Source organism: Acinonyx jubatus, chromosome D3 (genome assembly GCF_027475565.1).
Source record: "Acinonyx jubatus isolate Ajub_Pintada_27869175 chromosome D3, VMU_Ajub_asm_v1.0, whole genome shotgun sequence".
In the NCBI taxonomy this organism is placed as follows: domain Eukaryota; kingdom Metazoa; phylum Chordata; class Mammalia; order Carnivora; family Felidae; genus Acinonyx; species Acinonyx jubatus.
Window position 1 is genome coordinate 19,623,971 of NC_069392.1, and position 7,704 is coordinate 19,631,674.

Genomic DNA, 7,704 nt, shown 5'->3' on the forward strand with positions numbered 1-7,704 from the left:
CAGCCAATTACAGCTACAGGGACCTGGCTCTGAGTCAGGACTCCTCCTGGCCCCCTGGGCCTCCTCTAGCTGCTTGGGTGTGAGACCCTGGCCAGATGCTGCCTGGCTCCTTCACCCTACTTTATTTTCTCCATGGCACAAACTCTGTCTCCTGTATGACACCATTCACTTATCTGTTAGGCTTGTTTCTGTCTCCCTCAAATGTGAGTGCTGCAAGTAAGACTGTGCCTGTCTTGTCCCCACTGTGGTTTCTGCACATAATAGGCATCTAGGGAAGACATGCTAACCAGGTGACTTTGTTCTGGGTCAGAGGCCTCATCCATGCTGTGCCTTGGTCCACACTGGAACTGAGTTGGAGCTCCTGTCTGACTAGGGACAGCTGAAAATGGGGTTCCCCTGGCCGTTCTGGAGTCCCACCTTCTCTAGCCTGCTCTGCCCTGCAAACCTGGACCCAGCATCCCTTCCGTCACAGAGCTGCTCTTGGCTGCCTGGCCCATGGCAGCCTTTTTGTCCTCTGCTGGCAGCCAGGCTGGGTCTGGCCAGTTTCCTTTCTCCTCCCTGGGGTGGTCAGGAGACCCCAACACCTCCCCATGAAGGCTGGGCACTGGGTGGGCAGGAACTGCCTGACCCAGTGAGGGTGCATGGCAGGTCTAGGCTCTGGATCAGCAAAGCACTGGGCATAGCGTATGCTTAGTGGACACTCGGTGGCTGTTGGCCCTAACATGAAATGTCTCTGGTCTGGACACTGAAGAGCAGGAGGGACCTGGGGCCGAGTCAAGGGTGTTGATATGGCCACAGGAAGAGGGTGTGACCACAAAGGGATGCCCTGGTAGGTCATGCTGACCATCAGCTACTCTGTCCCCAGAGTGGACACAGGGGCTTCTGATGACCCTAGCTCTGTGATGCTGTCCACAAAAGTCACTCAGTCCTGCCCCTGGTCTCTGTCCTGGTTTCCCCAAGACATTCTCCCTGATACCGACTGGATTCCTGGAGACAAGGGCTGCCAGAGGACCTGTCCCTTGTTGGTCCCCATACATGGTATAGTGTCACTGGGTGGGAAATAAAGTCAGGGTCACACCGTGGTCTCTTATGGGCTAGGCTGGTGTGAACTCACACCCAAGGGCTCTGGGAGGGGCCCACAGAGACCAGGAACCTCATGGTGACCCCCAGGTATGGCCCCTGGTGAGGCCATCCTGGCAGCTGCATGTCCCATGGTGGTGCCTCTGTCAAGGCCTGACCCATTGAGCACTTGATGGTGCTGCATGATGTCTGGTACAGCTGACTGCAGGGCCTCATGGTTGGCTTTCTGCCACCTGCCCCCCAATTATAACTCATTATAAAGAGCATCATTCATTCAGCAAACAGGAGCTCACAAAACTTATCATCTAGGGGCGTCTGGGTGGCTCAGTCAGTTAAGCGTCTGACTCTTGATTTCAGCTCAGGTCATGAATTCACAGTTTGTGAGTTTGAGCCCTGTGTCAGGCTCTACCCTGACAGTGCAGAGCCTGCTTGGGATTCTCTTTCTCTCTCTCTCTCTCTCTCTCTGCCCCTCCCCTGCTCATTCTCTCTCTTTCTCTCTCTCTCAAAAAAAAAAAAAAACAAAACACCTTAAAAAACCAAATTTATCATCTAAATTGAGACATTTTTGGGAGTGGAAGGAGGACTATTAATAACTACACCAGGATACAGGCCTGAACCAGTAATATCCAGGACACAGGCCCCCCCTCCAACACTCCCTTCTAGACCCAGGTGTTCTGTTTTGGGGGTGACTGTCACTTGCGGGGTTCCTGCCCAAATAGAATTAGGTTTGCTGTGGTCCCAAGTGATCGACTGGCTTTTTAGAAAAACTGGCCCTGCCCCAACCCCAGTACCCTCTGTGACAGCTGAGGCCATCTGCAGTTTCTCAAGGTATCTGAATAGGAGCAGAGGTTCCCCCAGATCACCCTAGAAAGTCCTCACAAAGGTGTCCTGTGCAAGGTGCCTCTGGGGACTTTGCACTACAATGTTCGGGAAAGACCTGGCCAGCTCTGTGGATGCTAGTTTCAGATGCTCCCTATGTGTGCAGCCGGGGACACCTGCCACCTGGCCCCTGTCCTCCCACACATCCTGTTCAGGAGCCACATGGAGGAGGTTAGATGTGTGATCATACAGGAAGATGTGGAACCTTTGCTGAGGCCAGAGACCTCAGAGAAGAGGCTGATATGTAGGGAGGGAGGGAGGGTGAAGGAGAGTCCACTCTGAGATGTGGATTGTCATTGTGCTGTCTCATGTGTCACTAAGCCATTACAGTGGGCATTACAGTGGGCAGGTGACTGTTCGACACCCCTGGAAACTGTATTTTCCAGGTGGCTGGAAACCTGGGTTTGGATCTTTGTGCTGGGGTGTGGGTGTTCTTGGTGTCCATATCCCCAGAAGACACAGGCTGGGGACAGACCCCATTCTCAGTGCTGCCAGGCTCAGTGAATACTGTGGGGGTGAAGGATGAGGGTGTCCCCTGTGTAGGCTTGGCTGAGCAGCACTGCCTCCATGCCTGTGCAGGCCTCACAGGGGGGTGGGCAGATGGGAGTGTCTTGCAGCTCAGCTCCTTAGGAGTCCTGGGCTTCCCCAGGGCCCAGAGAAGATACCTCCCTCCCTTCCCCCCAGGGCCCAGAGCTGACACCCTCCCTCCCCTCCCCCAGGGCCCAGAGCTGACACCTCCCTCCCCTCCCCACAGGGCCCTAAGCTATCACCTCCTTCTCCTCTCCCCCAGGGCCCTGAGCAGCAACCTCTCTTCCCCTCCCCCTAGCGTTCCTCTGCCCTGCCCTGCCTGAGGCTATTCTGGGCTCTGGCTTTTGGTCTGAGAAGGAAGCCACAGCCTCCTTACCCTATCTGACTCAGTCCTCTCCTTGAGCCCAGGCCTCCAGCAGGCAGGAGGCCCAGAAGGGAGAGGGCTTTCCAAGGTCACAGGACAGGGGCAGGCCAAGCTCCCCTCCCCCGACCTGCTACTCTTCTCTATTTTGTGAGGCGTTCATCCTGTGTGGACCTGCTTGCTTGGTGTCCTGGGGCAGTCACTTCTTCAAGGAAGGGATGACCCTGCTCTGAACTGGGCAGGGCAGCCCCAGTGTGACCCGCCTGGTCAGTGACCTTCAGGGAAATGGACTATGACAGCTCTAAGGGTCCGTGAGGGACCGTGATGGCAGGTGGAGGCATCCTGCTGATGTTTCTGTTGGTTCAGTTTTAAGTGAGCAAAATCTGTTGCATCAGATGCTCCCTTGGCTGGGAGCTGATCTGGGGAACTCAAGGATGAGGGTGAGCAAGGGATACAGGAGTGCTGATGCATAGGGGCACTTGTACCCCAATGTTTATAGTAGCACTTTCAACAATAGCCAAATTATGGAAAGAGCCTAAATGTCCATCAATTGATGAATGAAATTGTGGTTTATATACACAATGGAATACTATGTGGCAATGAGAAAGAATGAAACATGGCCTTTTGTGGCAACGTGGATGGAACTGGAGAGTGTTATGCTAAGTGAAATAAGTCGTACAGAGAAAGACAGATACCATATGTTTTTACTCTTATGTGGATCCTGAGAAACTTAACAGAAGACCATGAGGGAGGGGAAGAAAAAAAAAAGGTTACAGAAGGGGGGAGCCAAAATATAAGAGACTCTTAAAAACTGAGAACAAACTGAGGGTTGATGGGGGTGGGAGGGAGGGGAGGGTGGGTGATGAGCATTGAGGAGGGCACCTGTTGGGATGAGCACTGGGTGTTGTATGGAAACCAATTTGACAATAAATTTCATATTTAAAAAAATAAATAAATAAAATAAAATATTTATAGCCATAAAAAAAAAAGGATGAGGTTGGGGGTCAGCAGTAGTCTCCACAGTTGTCTCCTTGTAGCACATGAGCTCTTCTGGGGTAGGTGGTCTTTGTCCCTTGCACCCAGCTCTGGCCCACAGCAGTGCTCACTGAGGTTTGTTGAATGAATGAATGTGTGAATGAATGAATGACATGTGTTGGGATGAGCTGCTGTGGAAAGATCCTGGGGAGCAGGTCAACAGCAACTCACCATGTGGCCCTAGCAGTGCCCCTCCTCACACCGTCAGAGCCTCAATTCTTTGTAAAATAGATATACAGCACCCACGCCTGCTTTGCTTTGTGGATTCAGAGTCCTCCCTTGACTCCCCTCCTGCCTGCATCCTACCCACACTAAATCAATATAGAACGAAGAACTCAGGTTCTAAAGACCCTTAAGGATGCCCCTGATTTCTGGAGGTTGTGGAGTTCTATGTGCCCAGCACCTTTTCCTGGTCTGACACAGGCACAGCCTCCTCCTATGGGACAGTGGCCTCAGGTTGGGGATCCCTGAACACCAGCAGGAACCAGGCAGGCACAGCTTCCTGTCTGGCATGGGGGGAGGTGCAGTGACTTGGGTCAGGAAGCCTGGGTGTCTATCCTCTGTGTGGCCTTGACCAGTTCTGGGAACCTCTGTCTCTTCATCCCTAAGGTGTGTGTGTGTGTGTGTGTGTGTGTGTGTGTGTGTGTGTGTGTGTGTGGAGGGGTATTAGCACCTGCCTGTGTGTGTTGAGGGGGGTGGGGATCTGGGAATCACACAGGTAGAGCATGTCAGACATCAGAAGCAGTGCTCAGCGAGGGGACACTGTCCATATGGCCCATGAGAAAACAACTGTGGCAGAACAGGGGACAATCCCACTGCTGGGCAGCAGTCCTGGAGGGGCCCAGTGATGTTGACCCTGCACTCAGTCAAGCCTCTGTGGAATGGAGGGAGGTGTGGCCCCCACCTCAGCCCCCCCCTTCCCCCCCCCCCCCCCCCGCCTCCCATCAAGCTGACTCAGGTTGTTGGGCTCTTTTGGGGCAGGGCACCACCATCCGAAGTGAGGTCAGCAGCCTGGTTGAGTTGTGGAGCCCAGGGCCAGGCTGGGAGATAGGGCCCATTAAAAACAACAACAACAACAACAACAACAACAAACAACAGCAAGCCCTTTTTAGATCCAGTTTATGACTTAGAAAGAGTGGCTGATGGGGCCAGCTCCCTGTGACCCTGAGTGGCAATACCAGAACAAAGTGGATGGAGGAGGATAGAGGATAGAGAAGAAGGCTCAGGAGAGGGACCTTGGGGGCCTGAGGAGTTCAAGATGGGGAGAATGGTGTGCGGTTCTCAAGTCCACCTAGAGGTCGGCATTGGGGAAGACTGTGAGGAGACAGTTGGATTAGGGCACTTGAGGGCCATCGATGATACCCTGGCAAATGTAGGGGAGAGGTGGGGTGACAGAGAGACCAGCTAGTTTGAGACAAGGTAAAGGGGCCGTGGAGCCCCGGAGTCCTTAGAGTCATGCTATAGGGGGCAGGTGAGAGGTAGGTAGCAACAGGAGAGAAGGTGGCATCCGGGATGAGTTCTGGGGTGGGAGAAAGAGTGGGTTTACTGCCAGAGGGACAGGAGAAGGTGACTGGAAGGTAGGTAGATTGGCCTGGATGTGCCATCATGGAGGGTCAGAGTGTGCAAAGGTGAAGGGGTGCCTGGAGGGGTATCCTGGGGCACCAGATGGTCTACTCTGGAGTGACTGAGTGCCTTGGAAGTCACCGGGGATGCCTAATAACCGAGGGAGGTCAGAGGCCCTGACAGACTGCCCAGTGACCCAGCTTTACGGGGGGTTTCCCACACAGTCTGTTAGAGGATGGGTTCACACACTGATGCCCCATTATTTTCTTACTGGGAAATAGAATCCTCAGGAGTTTGTCAGGTTACAGATGGGCCATCCCTGAGGCCAGGCATTTCATTACTTCTGGGTCACTTCTTCCGCCTGGGATCATGTCTGTGGTCCTGTCATGGCCATCTTGGGAGGGATGGTGGCTCCTCACATTTGAGATGTTGAGGCCTGAAAGCTGGTGCTGGGCCTGAGAAGCTGCTCTTGGATAGAGATGGAGTGGGGGCCCTGAGGCCGCCCTGACTGCTGGCTGCAGCCAGACCAGTCAGAGCCAGGGGAAGGGGACTGGAGTGGCTTGCATTTACAGTGATGGCAGGGAAATGGGTGTCACTGAGATTTCATTGAGGGGACTTGGGTGGGAGAGTTTTTGGGAGTTGGGTCCCAGAGGCCAATCACCCTCCAGCCCTGCCATGCCGCACTTCCTCACAGGGTGTCTGTCCATCCTGGGGCCTGAAGGTTCCAGAAGTCAGGTCCCCTCTGCTGAATGCCCTTCTGCACCTTCCCCTGGAGGTTTGGTGACATCTCAGGGCAGCAGATGTAATCCTAGAGGAAATGGGAGTGCGGGAAGGTTCTCAGCAGGAAAGGGCAGAGATGAAAGTGGACTGAGGTGGGGGGAGCCAAGAACAGAATGGGAAAGCAGCCTGCTGTCCTCACCTGTCAGGGTGTGTGCCATCTGGAGAATTCCACTTGAGTCAATGGCTCCATTCAACAGTCAGCCCTGAAGCAGTGGCTGTGCTTGGCACTAGAACCCCTTTCCCTGGACCCCCATTCAGAGAGTTTTGTGTGCTTTTCCATGAGGAGATCATCCCCCCTGACTCTGAAGGTGTTACCGAGAATCCCTGGATCCTGAGGGGGAGCAGCTAGCCCAAGGGAGTCGGGGGATTAGGCTGGAGAAGCCAGCTGCCAGGGACTGAGTCTCCTGGTGGCGTGGCAGCCAAGGATGAGCCCTGCTGTGACCTTCACCTCCCAGGACTGAGACTGAGGCGGGGTCTCCAGGAGGAGGGGACCTTCTTTTGGCCCCTCCCCTGCATGCCCTGACCCTGATTTTTGACCCAGAGGAAGGTGAAGAAACATGAGGAATGCAGATACTCCAACCTGAGGCCCTGTCCCCCTCAGTCCCTCATTGGTCCCTACAACTCTGTCCTCTTAGGCCGTGGGTCCTAGGGCAGGGAGGTGAGTCCAGGGGGACTCAGAGCTCTCCAGGGATAAAGCTGAACAAATCTGGAGGGCCTGGCTTGGGTGGGCAGGGTGCTGAGGGTGGCCTGGGACCCGGGGTCAGCTGAGATCTGGAGTAGATGGTGTTGGGGTGTCCAGGTTCAGTTCTTGCTGTGACCTTGGGCAGGTCACTCAGGGTCTCTGGGCTCTGGTGTCTCCATCCATAGGACAAGGGTCATAATAGGATCTTCTTCCAAGGGCAGTTTGATGACTGACAAGTAAGGCCTAGAGAGCATTTAGCTGGGGACCAGCTGGAAGAAATGCCCCAAAGCCATAGCTAAAATCAAAGTCCTTTTCCTGTGACCCTAGGAGGAGAAGGGACTGAAAGAGGCGGGTGGGGTGGGGTGGGGTGGGTGCGGTGCGGGGTGAGCCTGGGCCAAGGAGGCCCTAGGAGTGGCCCAGACTGGGCAGGATGCAGGGAGGGAGAGGAATATGGAAGAAAGCTCCCACACCCCTAGAAAACTGAGCAATAGTGTTGTGGTCAGCTTGAAAAGAAAAGCTAATAAAAACAAGATAAAAGGGGCCAGCCAGATGCCCAAGGCTGGATTATTCCCCTTGCATACTTTTGGCTTCTGTAATCTTGTTTGCCTCCTGTGTTCACCAACTGTCAGATAGCACCACTGATAAGTGCTCCCCCCCCTTTTTCTTTTGTCTCTCAACCCCCTACCATCCCAGCCATAAAAGGAGGCTGATACCAAGATTCGGGGCTCAGCCTTTGGAGGTGACTCTGCTGGGCAGGCACTGGTGCACAATAAACAGTCTTTTCTGATTCCTTGAG